The sequence below is a fragment of the Semicossyphus pulcher genome, unplaced genomic scaffold, assembly GCF_022749685.1.
Source record: "Semicossyphus pulcher isolate SPU_LCO1_2020_fin unplaced genomic scaffold, fSemPul1.0.p SCAF_3, whole genome shotgun sequence".
Lineage (NCBI taxonomy): Eukaryota > Metazoa > Chordata > Actinopteri > Labriformes > Labridae > Semicossyphus > Semicossyphus pulcher.
Window position 1 is genome coordinate 26,259,950 of NW_027211704.1, and position 16,100 is coordinate 26,276,049.

At 39.6% G+C, this 16,100-nt stretch overlaps 1 protein-coding gene across 1 annotated transcript in view; it reads right to left on the reverse strand.

Moving 5' to 3' along the window:
- foxp1b (forkhead box P1b) overlaps window positions 1-9,643 on the reverse strand; it is a 136,618-nt gene extending 126,975 nt beyond the window's left edge. The window contains exon 1 of the mRNA XM_069677728.1: window positions 9,604-9,643. The gene's annotated coding sequence lies outside the window, so the exon portion shown is untranslated. The remainder of the gene's footprint in view (window positions 1-9,603) is intronic.
- Window positions 9,644-16,100: the final 6,457 nt, after the last annotated feature.

The window sequence follows — 16,100 nt, forward strand, 5'->3', positions numbered from 1 at the left end:
AGGGTGGCAAGTCATGTGTCTAACATAGGAACCCATTGGATCGGCTACATGCTAGCCTCCTTCAGCCTCTCAATAGTCTTAATTTCCTTCCTTTTCCCTTTCCCTGCACCATAGAGCAGGCGCACCATACACAGAGGCCACAGTCCTCGTTGCACTGATCACAGGTTCAACGCCTGGCCCACTGGTAGGTGGATGTCATCCCACACTCTCTACTTCTGTTAACTGTTAAAAGAGCTGCCCCTTCCTCTCCCTGCTCATCATCAATCTGTGGATGCAGTTGAGCTCTGTCAGTGTGGAGCTCAATTAATGCATGAGAGCGCAGCTCTGTGAGAAAGTGGAGATGCAGACAGCTCCTCATCACAATCAGATGCAAAACAAGAATAAACTGCACGGATCTGCAAAACTTTATGGGTGTGTTTGCGCTTGAATATCATTCGGGCAATTGGCTTTGTGAATTGGACCTTAAGATGGAGCAGAGAGCGGGTGCAAATGATCCTTAGTGTGCTGTCTTGAATTTTATTTCTAATCAGAAATCAGCTGAATTTGCTTTAAGGGAATTACTATTATATTAGGTCTCACAATCTTTTTAAAGTGCCAGCATTGTTAAGCAAATCACTGTGCAAAAGCATTAATTTTATGTTAAGTTGTGTCATCTTGATGAGATGGCTATAGACACCCTCTTTGTCGCCTGAGGAAAATTTTCACTGGCCAGATTTCTTTTACTTTAAAGAGGAGCATCTCCCTGAGCATGTCACTATCTGCCCAGGGGGAGTGTCTACAAGTTTGTGTGTGTTAACGTATTATTTCCAGGACCATCGATTGTTATTCATTTCCTGTACAAAGATCAAATAAACACATATGCCATTCCCTGGCCTTCACCAACACCACAGCACTTTACCGCACAAGTAGCTATCCACAGTAATTATACAATTAAAACAATTTTCTGCTTCTATCTGTCAGATAGATTAGATAGATTCGAATGACAATAATGGACTTAGCCTCTTTCTTTCTCCTTTCCCAAGCAAAACCCTTTACTTTGCATTGCACAATGCAGTAAAGCCATCTACAACAGAGAATAACAGACAGCCATTAGAAATAGTGTTGCATTTGTTCAGCAGGATCTCAGTGAGTAAAGCTAAAACCAAGCAGTTTTCATAATGGCCCATATTGCAGCAAGGAAATAGGGTGTTCAATGCCAGCACTAATATTCATTATGAAAAAATGCTTTATCAGGGAAGCTGAAAGTGAAGACTAGAGTTCAGACATTCCGCAGTAGCATTTTCAAAAATTGTATGCAATCTTTAATTGTTTTAATGAGGAAAAACAATTAAAATTCAATATTCATATTAAACATTGCATCCAGTGTCTGAAGTAAAGTAAGATAAAGAGAAGTGTAAACTGAGATTGTGCCATGTGGGCAGACTCACACAAGATGTGTATGACAAAGGGAAGATTAAACCAAATCTTACATCTTGGTCCACCCTGAGAAGAACACAGATAGGAACTACTTTACTCATGTATATGGAAAAAGCTTACATGGCTTGGCTTAGTCCTTCCCAACCAGCTCAACCGAGTACAATGGAAGCAAAGAGTTATATGTTTACAAGCTATTAGGATGGGAATACACATATCCCTTAGATATGAGACTACGAGATCTAGAGTTGACCCTCAAGCATGTGTCCAGTCAGCACAGAGGAAAAAGCTGCCTTTTATGTCAACATATCACAGACTCAAGCCTTTGGCCACAGAGCCCACAAATGAGGTATTAAGTTATGCGGCAGGGCATCACTTAATAGCTAGAGAGATATGATCTTCTCGTCATCCGTACATGAATCTGCCTTCTACTACAGAGCAGGATTTGCAGCTAGCAAGACAAACTACGCAGATGTTCCACATCTTACTGGGGTATATATCACCATGGTAATTTATGCTGTACCTAACCTGCTCTGGAGCAGTTTATGTTCGAGATAGGAGAATAACCTGCATTAAAGGACTGTCTACTGCCCAAACAATCGCAAAGATCTATGCGCAGATTATGAGAGCTGAGTGTTCAGAGAGTGAAGGAACACTTTTGGCTCTTTCTTACACCTGGCGCAAAGCAGCTCATGGCAGACACAGTTATCACTTTCATTGCCATGTCTATAGGTGTGTTTGTCTTAAAATGAGGTGTGATCAGGCTCAGTCATGGTTTATTGCAATCTGAGGCAGGAGAAAGCGACTGTGCCATTGACCAACAAAATCTGGTGTAGTGTTAATGGCACATGGTATTTTCCTGCTATCAAAAGACAGCATTCGTAAGATAGTAAGATGCACCGTCATGGGGGAGTTCAAAACCTCTTCCAATCTGCTTGTTAAAGCTCCTGTGAGGAACTTTCGGTTGGTGTCGATTTTGGCGACCCCTATGGTCAACGCTGTACCACTTATTTCTTGCTGATTTTGTCCTTTACATGCTTAAGTGGGGGTTTTTAACACAAAAAAACACATCCTGCTTTCTTTTACAGATGTATGAGTAACTCACTTTACATTTTTTCCCTGGAAAATGTAAACATAGGCAGCATGCAGTTAATCACTTCACCTGACAACTACCCCAGCCAGCAGTTTCAGGCATTTAAAATAAGTATATAAAAACAATCAATCTTGTCACTGATGGTGTGGTTTGCTTTTGTAGGTCATACAGAGTCATCAGAATTAATTTCAGTCTGTTTCATAACCAGTGAAAAACTCCTCACAGGAGCTTTAAAGATGGGGGAGTTCAAAACACACTTCCAATCTGCTTGAGGACTGGGAGATGACCAGCTTCTATTTCTTTCTCTTCCGACATCACTTATTACTGACATCATTGCTTTTGCATTGTGCAGCTGCTCTGGGAACAGAAAATATGGACAGGCTCACTGCTCCCTCTTTCCATGCTGGTTTCATCTCAGGGAGATTCCTGTTCATGCCCTGCACTGACCAAAGACCAAAGACCGACTAAAAGCTTCAAACATAACTACTAGTGCCACAGACAGTGATGCTCACAAATATCAATACAGACTGTCCAGTATCCACTCTGTAGTGATATTTAGTCCCTAGTATATTTGTTAGTATGCTACAGCACAATAAGGTGTACTAGCCAACAGAGTACCCATTGCACTTTGAGCATGCTATAAATATGCATGCTATAGTGTTAATAATATATTGATAGTATTCTTGTAATCATACTTAGGTTTATTTAAAATATCAATATAGTACACTTGAAGGGAAAGTTGGTCGTACGCAATACAACTCAATATAACTTGCAACGTTTAGAGTCATGTTCCAAGAACACTTCAAACGATAATTTATGCTATTTCAAATATGTTTTAATTACACAAAGGTAAAGCTTAATCATGCTGTAAGTCCTACTTTCGAATAACATTTAATGTACTTTAGTTAGAAAAAAAATAATGAAGTTCACTTCCTTTTTATATGACACACACACTTACTCATTACAATTATAAGGTGTATTAAAACACAATTGAATGTCATCAGTAGTTATGAAACATATTTTTACTTTATTTCAAGTATTACTGTATTTCAAGTAATATATATATATATGTGTGTGTGTGTGTGTGTGTGTGTGTGTGTGTGTGTGTGTGTGTGTATAATAATATATACAGTATATATATTTATATATATATATATATATATGTTTACTACTTAAACAGATATTTAATTTTTAACACTTTCTGTAATTCATCGCCAAATAGTGGCATCGCCAGAGCTGCAAAGAGAAAAAACATAACCTGACATGGAGATTGGGGAAGAGACTGCAGCGAGTCGGCCTGCTGGGAAGGTTTTATCATTGTGCCTTACCCCCCCCTGCTGCTGGCAATGGCAGGAGATGGGGGAGAAAGGAGGAGATATACTCCTTTACACAGTCAGAGATTTAATTGCGCGCAGATTCCATTACCTCTGCACAAATGTCACATTCTGTTCTGATCACAGGGCATGGCAGTCACTGGCAGCATGGCTGGAAAGCAGCCAGACTATAGTGCAGAACGTGTTCATCCTATCACGATTCTCAAGGTAGACAAAGGTAAGCAGAGGAACAGACTACAGCATGTTGAATATACAAAACAATACAGAGTGAAACACTTGGTTAATTCAATTCAAAGACCTTTATTTATCTGTTAAGAACCTTATTTGTGTAAAAGCATCGGTTCATACTCAAAATATAGCTGGATAGCCAAGAAACAAACAAAGAGTAGATAACATACAAGTGCAGTTTAAAGTTTAAAATGCCACCAGTAAGAATAATTTAACCTAAAAATTGCATTGCCTCCTACTGTTGCCCCTTTACTTCATTCCTTCACCCTGCAATTTTCTCCTTGTCTAACACATTATACAAACCCCCAGCCTGCCTATCATACTCACAGACAGACCCACACATACACTATAGGATAAATGTCACAATAACAGCATTATTTTCAGGGTCACTTTTAAAACATAACCAAACATCAGGCAGTATGTATCAAAGAATATTGTTTCTTGTCCTACAAATATTATCTTCTTTAATTTTGTTATTTTAATTTCCCTTATTTATAATTTTTAAATAATCATATCAGGGGGCTCCATGATGGTACAGTGGTAAGCACTGTTGCCTCACAGCAAGAAGGTCACTGGCAAAGTTGGCCTTTCTGTGCGGAGTTTGCATGTTCTCCCCGTGCATGCGTGGGTTCTCTCCGGGGTCTCTGGCTTCCTCCCACAGTCCAAAGACATGCTCGTCAGGTTAATTGGTGACTTTAAGATTGCCCATAGGTGTGAGTGCGAAAGGTTGTGTCCTGTCTCTATGTGTCAAGCCTGTGATTGACTGGCGACCAGTCCAGGGTGTACCCCGCCTTTCACCCAATGACAGCTGGGATAGGCTCCAGGCCCCTGCAACCCTGAACAGGATAAGCGGTATAGATAGTGGATGGATGGGATGGATATATATCAGATGTTAGTTTATCATTTTTTTTAGGAGTGAAACCCCTTTTTTAAAGTTAAATTATCAGTATTAAAGTTGTAACAATTATTGTACCAAAATGAGATTGACAAATGGACAAATTTAAATAAATGTCATCTCAACCATCAGTGACAGCAACAGAAAAAGGCAATCTTTCTGTTATCCAGTTCTACAGTCAGACACACATCTAAGGGATAGCCTGTTTTTTTAAGTAGGGTTGTATGAGGTTCTTATCAATAGTCAGTTTACTATGTACAGTAGATGACAGTCAGCATGGCACTTGTTTGGAGAAGCGTACCGAAGTACCAACACGGAAGCTAACCGATGCTGCTGTACACCTGGTCATGGGAAATACATACTTTATCCACTTTAAAAGATACATATAAAAATCATACAAATAAATAATATTTCAGTTTAAGTGTATGCTATAGTTTTGAATATTTTTATCCTTTCCGCTGGGACTGTGCATTGAACAGGACAACAGCTCTGTATTTCTGCATGCAGTACTCAGTATCATGCATGGAGTATTGGTGTTTACATTCAGTGCAGCTAGCCACAGCTGTTTGAGGCCATTATCATTGAAAATAACTAGGTGTAATCTGTTAAGATATTGGGTTATACCAATGACTGCTCCCATTGTACGAAAGTGATGCCAAAATTGACCCCGCGATAAGCGCTGCCATTTTGCGATGGTGATATAATTTGGAGCCAGAGACTGCGCAGTAGATATCGGCGGGTGAAGCAGCCGTAGCCACTTCCGCTTCACCAAAACACACACTTAACTTACCGAAAAAACAGTAAGAATCCTGCACGCCAGCATAATTAACAGCAGAACAGATTCAGATTCTATTTGTCCACAGAGCTGTCAATCATCATTTTTACAGCATCAAATAACTCATTAAAAATAAACTTGTCAGAAAAATGAACACTTGGACATAAATCAGCATGATAATAACTAACTATAATGACAGAAACCATGTTTGAGAAACATCTATTTGCCGTGTATTTTGATTTTATAATTTTACCCATGTCCCACCTGTTAACATGGAGGAGGCAGGCTTTATGATCTATACCGCAGCCAGTCAGCAGGGGGCGCTCAAAATGTTTTGGCTTCACTTTTAGGGAGCTGTCATGTCGTCTGTCTTTGTATACAGTCTATGGGATATACTGGTAGATTGACATACCATGTGACTAATCAGAGGGCTAGAATAGACAGCTAGGCTGTGACGTACTCTATGTGAGTAAGCAAGTGTGGTTCAGCTCTCTCCCTGTATAGCACGTTCTGATGTTGTATAAAAGGTAATAAACACCTTGTTTGAGTACAAATAAGCTGTATTGCAGTCTTATTTGACATGGTGTCAGAAGAGTCCTGAGAGAGTGGCAGACGCAATGGCGAAGATTAGCCCGCCGGAAAACTTCAACCTTGAGTGGCCCGGAGACTGGCTTGGCTGGCGACAGAGATTCACACGGTACAGGTTGGTTGCTAAGTTGGGAAATAAAGACGGCAAGGTCCAGGATAGCATCCTAATCTACGCCATCAGAATCAGAATCAGGGTTTATTGCCAAGTAGGTTTACACAGGTTTATACAAGGAATTTGTTTTGGTGCAGAACAGTTAACACAGAACTAGAATAAAAATAAGTAAAAGCTATTAAACAGTAGTACTGCTACTGTCAGGGAACTTCAATAGAATAAGATAAAAAATAGGCAATAATAATAAAAATATAAAAATCATAGTATACAAGTATAATACAAAATATGTACAACAGGTGTAATTAAAAACTGTGCAGGTATCTGCAGGATATCGGTTAGTACAAAAAGGTCACAGTATAAAATAAAAATACTGCAATGTGAACAGACAGTATAAAAGTCTAGTGAGCGTTAATGTAACACATAGAGTCTGACTTAGAGTCTTAACATTCATGTAATGTTAAATGACTGTGGCCATGGGCTTCGAATTAGAATATATATATATATATAAGTCTTTTACCTTCGGAGAAGGGGAGAAAGAGCATGACTATGAGAATGTGCTGGCTAAGTTTGATGGATATTTCATTCCAAAGTAAAACACGATACACAAGAGAGCATGCTTTCACCAGCGAGTACAAGAGCCAGGAGAGATAGCCGAGTCATTCATCAGAGCTCTCTATGAACTGAGTGAGAACTTAGACTTTGGGGAGACTAAAAGGTGAAGATATAAGAGACAGACTGGTAGTCGGCATCTGCGATAAAGAGCTATCTTGGCGGCTATAGCTAATGTCTGACCTCACCTTGGAAACAGCAGTTCAGGCGGTAAGACAAGTCGAAGATCTCGCACAGCAGATAAGTCAGCAGGAGCAACAGACAGCGCTCAACGTGGAGGAGGTGACACATCGGCGACCATGGAAGAGAGGTGGGAGACAGCTTAAGAGAGAAACTATGGACCAAAGCAAGCCTACTCTGGGGACTCCAGGTGCTGTCGATGCGGTAAAGAGAAGCACAAGGCCCAAGCCACTATTAGAGTCTCAGTGTAGGAAATATGGGAAGAAGTGTCATTGGGAGAGAAAATGTTTCTCACAGAGAGATGAGCAACAACGAAGTGTACAGAAGATGATCAAAGATGGATGGCCTAAACAAGGAAGTGGCATCACAAACAGTGCAAGGGACTATTACACGGTGAAAGATTCATCATCAACATGTAAGGGTCTAATCACACTAGGCTGTCGTATTGTAATTCCACAGTTTATGAGACAGGACAATCAAATACTCTCAAAATGCAGAGAAAGGGCACAGGAGAGGTAAGAATTTCAGCTGATATTAAACGCTTGCCAATTCTGTCACAGAAACAGACGTACATAACAAAAAGAGCCACTACAACTAACACACAGACTTATGCTAGTATAAAGGGCAGCACTACATTGTGATATCAGACTATTACTCACGTTACATTGAAATATTACACTTGCAAACTACAACAACAGACCGAGTTGTTAAGCTAGTGAAAGCTACATTGCAAGATTTGGCATTCCTGAACAGATAGTCAGTCATAATGGTCCTCAAGTGAGACTTGTAAAGACTTTTGTAGACAGCATGACATTGTGCATGTCACATCCAGTCCACACAACCCCCAAGGAAATGGACATGCCAAGCACGCTGTCCAAATAGCAAAACGCATCCTGAAACAAGACGATCCATTGTTAGCCTTGATGTGCTACAAAGCAACGCCAGCAGCTTCTACTGGTGTGAGTCCAGCAGAACTACTAATGGGGAGGAAGATCAGAACCACACTCCCTTCACTCAAGAAGAATCTGGTCTCTAAGTGGCCTGATAAAGCTCTCATCAAGCGCAGAGACGCAGTGGCAAAGCAAGCAACAGGCCTTTAACAGAAAGTTAAAGAAGAAGACAGTTTTAGGTCCAGGAGATCCAGTTCTGTGAAAGTTGGATGAGGACAAGACAGGGAAAGGTCCGGCACCTGTTATCCAGGATAGTTGCACGCAGCTGCATGCCAGGTGAACTCACCTAGAGGATGAGAGGTGAGAAGAAACAGGCAACATCTATAGCTTGTGCCACCAGAAGCAGCAAAAGGGAACACTTTGGACTGTGACAGTGAGCTCAGAGCCACATGGAACTGAAACACAAAATGTAATTTTCTGTACAGTGTGTCTGAATAGAACAGAAAGTTAGAAGACATAGTTCATCCAGTAAAGAGAAAAAGCTGTTAATAAGAAGACGGAGAGTTAAGCTATTGTTTAGTTAAACGTGTAAGACATCTTAACGTGAAGTGCTAAGGTAAGACATTGTGACGTATGTTACAAGTTAAAAGAAACAACTTATTATTTGTCATACACAATTTGTGTAATCCTGAGAGGATGATAATTTGAGGGATGTCAAGGTATTGGATTATACTGGTAGACTGACAAACCATGTGACTAGAATGTAACTGGAATACACATCTAGGCTGTGGTGTAAGCAAGTGTGGTAGAGCTCTCTCCCTGCACAGCACGTTCCGATGTTGTATTAAAGCTAATAAACAGCTCGTTTGTGAATAAATAAGCTGCATCGTCCAGCAGTCTTATTTGACATAATCTACTGGAAATGGTGACATTGTTTAAACAGTCAGGAATAAACAAGCATGCACCCGCTCTGATATCTTCAGGAAAGTTAAGTTTAATTTAAGTCTGTGCTGGCCGTGGCACTTTCTTACCCAAACAGCTGACATACGGTGTAATATATTGCACTGCATACATAGTAATACAGTGCCTTTGTACAAATTAAAGCTTGCCAAAGGAAAGTGCTGTCTGGCGTCAAGTGAAGCAGTGAAATTATTCAAAATTATAGTGTACAAGTGTAGTCCAAGAGTTAAATTCATACAAAATAATTGCAATATTATTTTGAAAAAAGTTAGATCGCCTGAAACATTCAACCCTATTTTCTACTAATTTTGTCTTTATTCTTTACATCTATGCTCAATGGGCTTAACAGCTAAACAATAACACTGCTAAAAAATATGTATGTTGTCATCTGCATCAAGCTTATTACGGCCTAAAACAAATAAGCCTTTGAGTCAGACTTAATAATTCTTTAATTACTTCACAGACAGACAGCACACGCATTACTGTATCAAATGGGAGATGAAATAATGGGAGGATTGCCACTTACCAGGATCACTGTTGCAGGACAGAGTCCCCCACCATTCTGCAAATCAGAATTCAGCTCACAGTCTTGAGGGCAGGGCCATGGAGGTTTCACAGCTGACACTAACAGAGAGAGATACAACTATTACAAACAGGAAGTGAAAAGGTGGGGAAATCCCAGACCCTGCTCCATTGAGCCCACATCTACAATAATGATATAACCACTGGCAAAAGTAAGAGTAATCATTGTCAGCAACACGTATTTCATATGACATATTAATTCCTGTCAGTATCTCGTGGCCTACATGCATATCAAGTTTCTTGATTATCTCTGAATATGATAAGCAGCTATTATCGACAAACAAAGTTACAAACAAGCATAGGAGTGCCCATGGTTCATTCCTCAACTTAAGGGCAAATATTTCACAAAGTTACTCTTCATTAACTTCCCGAAACACTTTTGCAAAACCAACATAATGTGCTGCATTAATTGTTTCTATTTAAAGCTCACTAGAAGAAAAAATATATTATGTGAGAAAAAAAACTAAGTATTACTGATAGTAACATTAATAAGCTACATGAAGGTGTGACACCTGGGAAATGCCTTCACTGTTGCAGGGACCTATAAACCACCTGTGGTTGTCTCCATCTCAGTAAAAAAAACAAAAAAACATTTATAATATTACATGACCACATGCATGGTTACCTGAGTGACAGGTGGATACTGCTGGCAGACACACGGAAACAGTCATGAAAATTTACGTCGCCGTGTTTGTGTTATTGGAGCCTTTTAGGGATTTTTGATGCAATAATCAAACAAATAATTTGGCTCTCTTATGGAACCATCTGGCCGCATGCAAGAAGTCTGCGCTCCAGCTTTTCTGTGAGTTAATTCTAATATTATTGTATTGATATATTTTTGGCAGTAAATAGCAGGTATACTATGCTCGTCATATCTAGCTTGTTAGCCTGTTCAGTGTTTATCATACATGTATTTATTTGTCAGCCAGTGCATAGGAGCCAGGAGTTGTTGGCTTTTCCCTGGATAGATTATGGCAGACCAATGTGATGAGAACAGCGGTTATTTCTCGGTACATGTCGTTCACCCACCCACTTTCTGGGCGAGCATGCGGCGAGTCCGCAACTTCTTTCACCTGATAAATAAACAACTGCAGTTAGTCACTACCACAAAAATAATCTCCTCTGTGGGAAACACAAAGTTAAACTAGCTCATTCATGAGTTAATGGATCACCCACAGACACGGACTGTTTCACAGACAGCTTTGATAACTCATATGGTCACTTGGCTCTAGAAAACCAACATGGCGGGGGCCATATTTCGGCTAGCATTTACAGTCAAGAAACCAATGGGTGACGTCACAGTGACTACGCCCATTGTTTATATAGTCTCTAATTGTAAGCATTCTCACTATATGACCATTTGAATTCCTCTACTGAACTTAATCGTAAATCTTATTTCTCCTTATGCTCTATTCCACCTGACAAAAAAGTACTCAATGACTCGGATACAGACCCTTCAACACCTCTTTGCCCTTCTCATATGCATACGTGAATTAAAAAACTAATTATATATGCTCTTTTCATACATTCTTTTAAACATTACAATCTTTTGTAATCCAAAGGACATTTGGCTGCATCATTTTTCTCTCAGAGCATCTCATAACATCACTTAGTGTTTCCAATGCCTTGTCAGATTTAAGCACTGATTGAAGATTGAATCAGCTGTCATATCCCAGGTAGGTAGCCTGTCATTGCAAGCACATAAATGCTGAGAATGGATGCATACTTTCTTAAATCTGTTTTTTTTTTTTTGTTACACCATAAATTATAAAGGAGTACTTGTGTAACTGATTCAAATTTTCAAAAAGAAGCTAATATGAGAGAGAAAAGGAGAAAGGAAATTTAACTACACAGAGGTAGATTGTCTACTTAACAGAAGGTTGGCGGTATGATCCCCTGCTTTTGCAGTCTTCATGATAAAGTTTCCTTGGGCAAGATGCTTGCACCAAAAGGAATAGCCATGGGTTTGTAAATGTTTATGTGGATTAGTTATATTGGAACCTGACGGGCAGGTTGGCACCTTGTATGGTAGACTCCGCCATAAGAATTTGAATGTATGTGGAAACAGGTTTTAATGTTGCCATCATTGATAGCGCTTTGAGTGGTTGGAAGACTGACAAGGTGCTTTCCATTACCAGTAAGAAGAGATTCAATTCACAAAAAAGCAGGCCCGACATCCTTAAAGAAAGTGAGATAGAGCTGCGTTGTTACCTAACTTACAATGCCTTAAGTCAAGTTAGTGATCAGGTATTGCAGGGACTTTGATTGTCTGAGGCAAATTGGTGCAGAAACAGATCAATGGCTTGAACCACTAAGTCAACCTACTCCCAGTATCTCATCTAATAATAGACAGTCTTTGGGAACACCCATGACTGACCCTTGCTGCTGGGGACAATTACAAGAGAGTGGTCTTTTAGGGCTGTCGCCTACTTGACCCGGTAGCATTGAGACACATAGAAGATCCACATGATTTAAACTCCTCCCCGAGAGGTGCAAACAAGGTTACAGGGTCAATGCAGACATTAACAGGTCAGTATGTGGCCCACTTGGGAACAATTACTCCCAGTCACAGCTAAGTGGAAACTTGATTGAACAGGGCGGAGGCAGGACACACTTCCACAGATAACAATCCCCAGAGCCCTTTGGGATAAAAAAGGACTTGTGATACAGCCTTTATGGGCAAAATTCATCTTCCTTTTCCCTTTTAAAGAGAATGTAAGAGTGTCATAGAGAGCCATTCTCTTGAAGAGATGAGTCGCTCAAACATTACCATTTTCTAGCAATACTTGTGCTGCTTATGGCAGAAACAATTGCAAGGTGACTTGGACAAAGCTAAACAATGGGGAGATCTGTTTAGATATAATTAATCACAATTGGAAAAAACTGGTAATATCCAAAAACAAATGTCAAATCTTGCAATATACTAAGTTAACACAGTAACATAAATACTATTACTCAATAAATATCCATTTTAATCGTGCGTGCTGCAGTCTTTTAATAATGCTCAACCTTTGTCCTCGTAACACTTTGACTGTTTTCCCAACAGAGGACAAGAACAAAAACTATATCTCTAACATCTGGTGCCTTATGTGTGGACAGCAAGAAACACCCTCCACAGTTTGGAGTCGGTTCATGTCACAATCAGCAAAAATCAAATGTTTAAATTTTTTTTTTTTCATGAAAAAAAAATTCTCAGAATTTTTGGGGTAGCAACTGCAGATAAAAACAAACTTAGTAAAGCCAATTTCTGGGTAAAATGGTCACTCTTGTCCTATAGTCCCTTGGTACACAAATATGGCTTATCGATTTACAAACACATTTCGCCAGCATTTGCATAAGCTGTGTGTTTGTGGTATTGATTCTTTTTTCATGGGCTCTGTGTATTTAATTCTCTGCATTAGAAAATCTGTTTCACATTGTCCCTCAATCTGTAGCAGTGGCTAGTGCTACAGATATTGGTTGATAGTTGCTGGGGATGACACATTTCAGCACTTCTGGCTGTAGAACAAGTGGCAGACTTCAAAAGAAAAGAGAGAAGAGATAGACTGAAATTGTCTAGTTGACAAGTGTTTTCACTCAAGACAGAGGTAAAGCTCATCACTTGCTTAGGAATGCAAAAAACCTAACATTTGCAAAGACAAAAAACAATTTCTACAGAAAAACCCTCTGCTGTCCCTCGATCCTGCATCTACATTAACTGGGCTCGTTTCCAAATTGTTTTGGACCCCTGAGAAACAACCTACCTAATTTACACAACATCAACATATTTGCACATTCAGGGGCAAGTATTGCACAGGTATTGCGGCCGCTAAACTTGCAAATGGCATAAGAAACCTTCTATTCACAAAGTACGAAGTACAAATTTAAATCAGCCATGATGCATACATTCACGGCAAAATTGGCCCCTTTCTATGGAAATAAGTGTCATTGCAAAAAATGTCAATTTCAAAACACCAGAGCTAATTGAATGTGGCAGTTACAGTTTTTTTGTCTTCGCAGAGTTAGTGGTAACTGTAATGCAGTAATTACAGTGGGTGTCAAACTCACGTGACTTTGACAACAATTCCATTTCATGTGACCTAAAAAATAAATTGGTAAATGGACTGCACTTATACAGCAGTTTTCTTCCGACCACTCAAAGTGATTTACAATGATTTACATGTCAGCATTCACCCTTTCACACACACATTCACACACCAGTGGCTGGTGGCAGAGGCTGCTGTGATAAGTGCCAGGCTGCCCATCAGGAACTAATCTAATCATTCAAACACATTCAAACACCAATGGCTAAGCCCTCTGGAGCAATATAGGGTTTAGTGTCTTGCCAAAGGACTCCTCAAAATGTGGAATAGAGGGCCCAGGGATCGTGCCGTCAATCAATCAATCAGAGGACAACCCACTCTTCCTCTGAGCCAAAGCCAACCTTGGTCCAGGGCTGTCCTGGGCTCATATAAAGAAGCACTTTCTCCAAATGTTGGAGACCGTCTGGAGCTGTAACGCAAGACGGGTATGAGATCGTTATTGTATCTCCACAGGCTGTTCCTCCTTGCTTGCTCTAGGTAGGAAGCCTTATTATATACACTGAAACTGGTATCAAATCTGTTGAGTCTGAGCTTCACAAAAAAATGGAAAAAGATCGTCCCAGCTCCTCATCTATATATAGTCTGTGAGTAAGGACCCCAAATTTGGGCCACCGGTACCATCTGGGGGGAATAATTCTCATAGTGATTTTTGGCACACCTAGTGCTAGAAAATATGTGATACTGCAGTGGTGGTAGCTTTCTGAGAGTTATCAGTTGGTTTATAACCCCATGCCAAAACACACTTTTTAAAACTATACAAGAACAGAATAAAGCATTCTACGTCAAACTGATGGTTCTCTCTTATTATTGACCTATGATGTTCTGAATGAAAAGTCCTAAGGAATTGTATGAAGGGAAAGTTTTGAAAATCACCTAAATTTGACACCTTCTTAGCCTTTTTTTTTTTTACAATGCAAGTCTATGGGAGGACAGTTCAAACCATGCCCACTTTGAACTCTAACTTCTCTTTCATACTTTAAGCTAGAAACTCCATTCAAACTTTAAAAAGGTCACCACTTTTAGTACTTTATTACTCTTATTATCTGATACATTTTGTACTTTTTGAGAAATCGCAGTTGAAGTTTTATACTTGTTTCAACCTTTATAATGGGATCCTAGACTGTACAGGCTGTACTTTTTACTAAATTCACACATTTTCAAACTGAGACAGTTCACAAAACTTTATACACATGTAATACATCAAACCCTTCTACAATCATATATAATACCACTCAGTCATTTTGAAGGACACAGACACAGATGCAGCAGACACACATTTCCTCATGTGCTATATGACGGAATACTGCTGTTCCTGATAAGTAAGATGATGTTTAAAGTCAGAAATACAATATATAATTTTATAATAAAATGTTTTACGACTATCACATTTAATGTTTATGTTATATTATACAAGATGAGACTGTAAAATACTGTGCATATAACTGACGTGCAGTCAGAGCAAGAATCAGGACATGAGAAGGCACAAATGTAGGCTGCAGAGGGAGAGGGCAAGAAGGAGGGGTATGCAAGAAGGAGGATTTGAGGAGGCTTGCTCTGCTTCTCAGAGTTCAAGGATCCTTTTTTTTTTTCCAGACTCTGCCTAAACATAGCTTAAGTTATGTGTGTTAAAATGAAACATATTAGTGTGGATGTAGCCATACATTAATATCACCTTTGCAGCAGGTGCTTTTTTCACCAGCAATATTAATGTGATTTTTTTCTGATTCAGTTACGGTGGTGGTGGGATGATCCTGCACAATAGAGGAGAGAGAAGAGTAGAGTATAATTAGATCTGGTGTAGCTGAATTACTTTGCTACAGAATGGAGAGACATAAGCAAAAAGAATATATTCATGAACAGTGTATCACACATCAGAAAACATTACAATTTGATGACCACTTGCACTCCCTCTCCCTCTCGCGCTCTTCAGGTGGCATGTAATTAAGCTCACCTGTTACAGGTTAACAATCCTGATGCTGGTGTATAAGGGCAGGGGAGATAAGACTGCGGAGAGAGCTGCATGGATCATTCGGTCGTTTGTGTCGGACTGCAATGAGGACCTTGGTACTCCTTCAGTGGAAGGAAGGTGAACGTTTTCTCTGCGCCTTATGTTTTGGTTATTGTTGGATTAATTCCCCTGTACATGTACTTAAAGTGAGGGGTCAACTTCTATTTTTCTGTCAGAAGCTTGTTTTGAGTTGTGAATGTATTTTGTTTTTTGATTCACATTAAAAGTCTCGCCTTTCCCTATTTTCCGAATTCTCCTCTTTTAGAAAAGTTGATTTGAGAAATATTTGTTTTGTGAGACATTTTTGTTTTCTCCGGTTGTCATGGTACGTTTTTTTTGCCAAGGTGCACA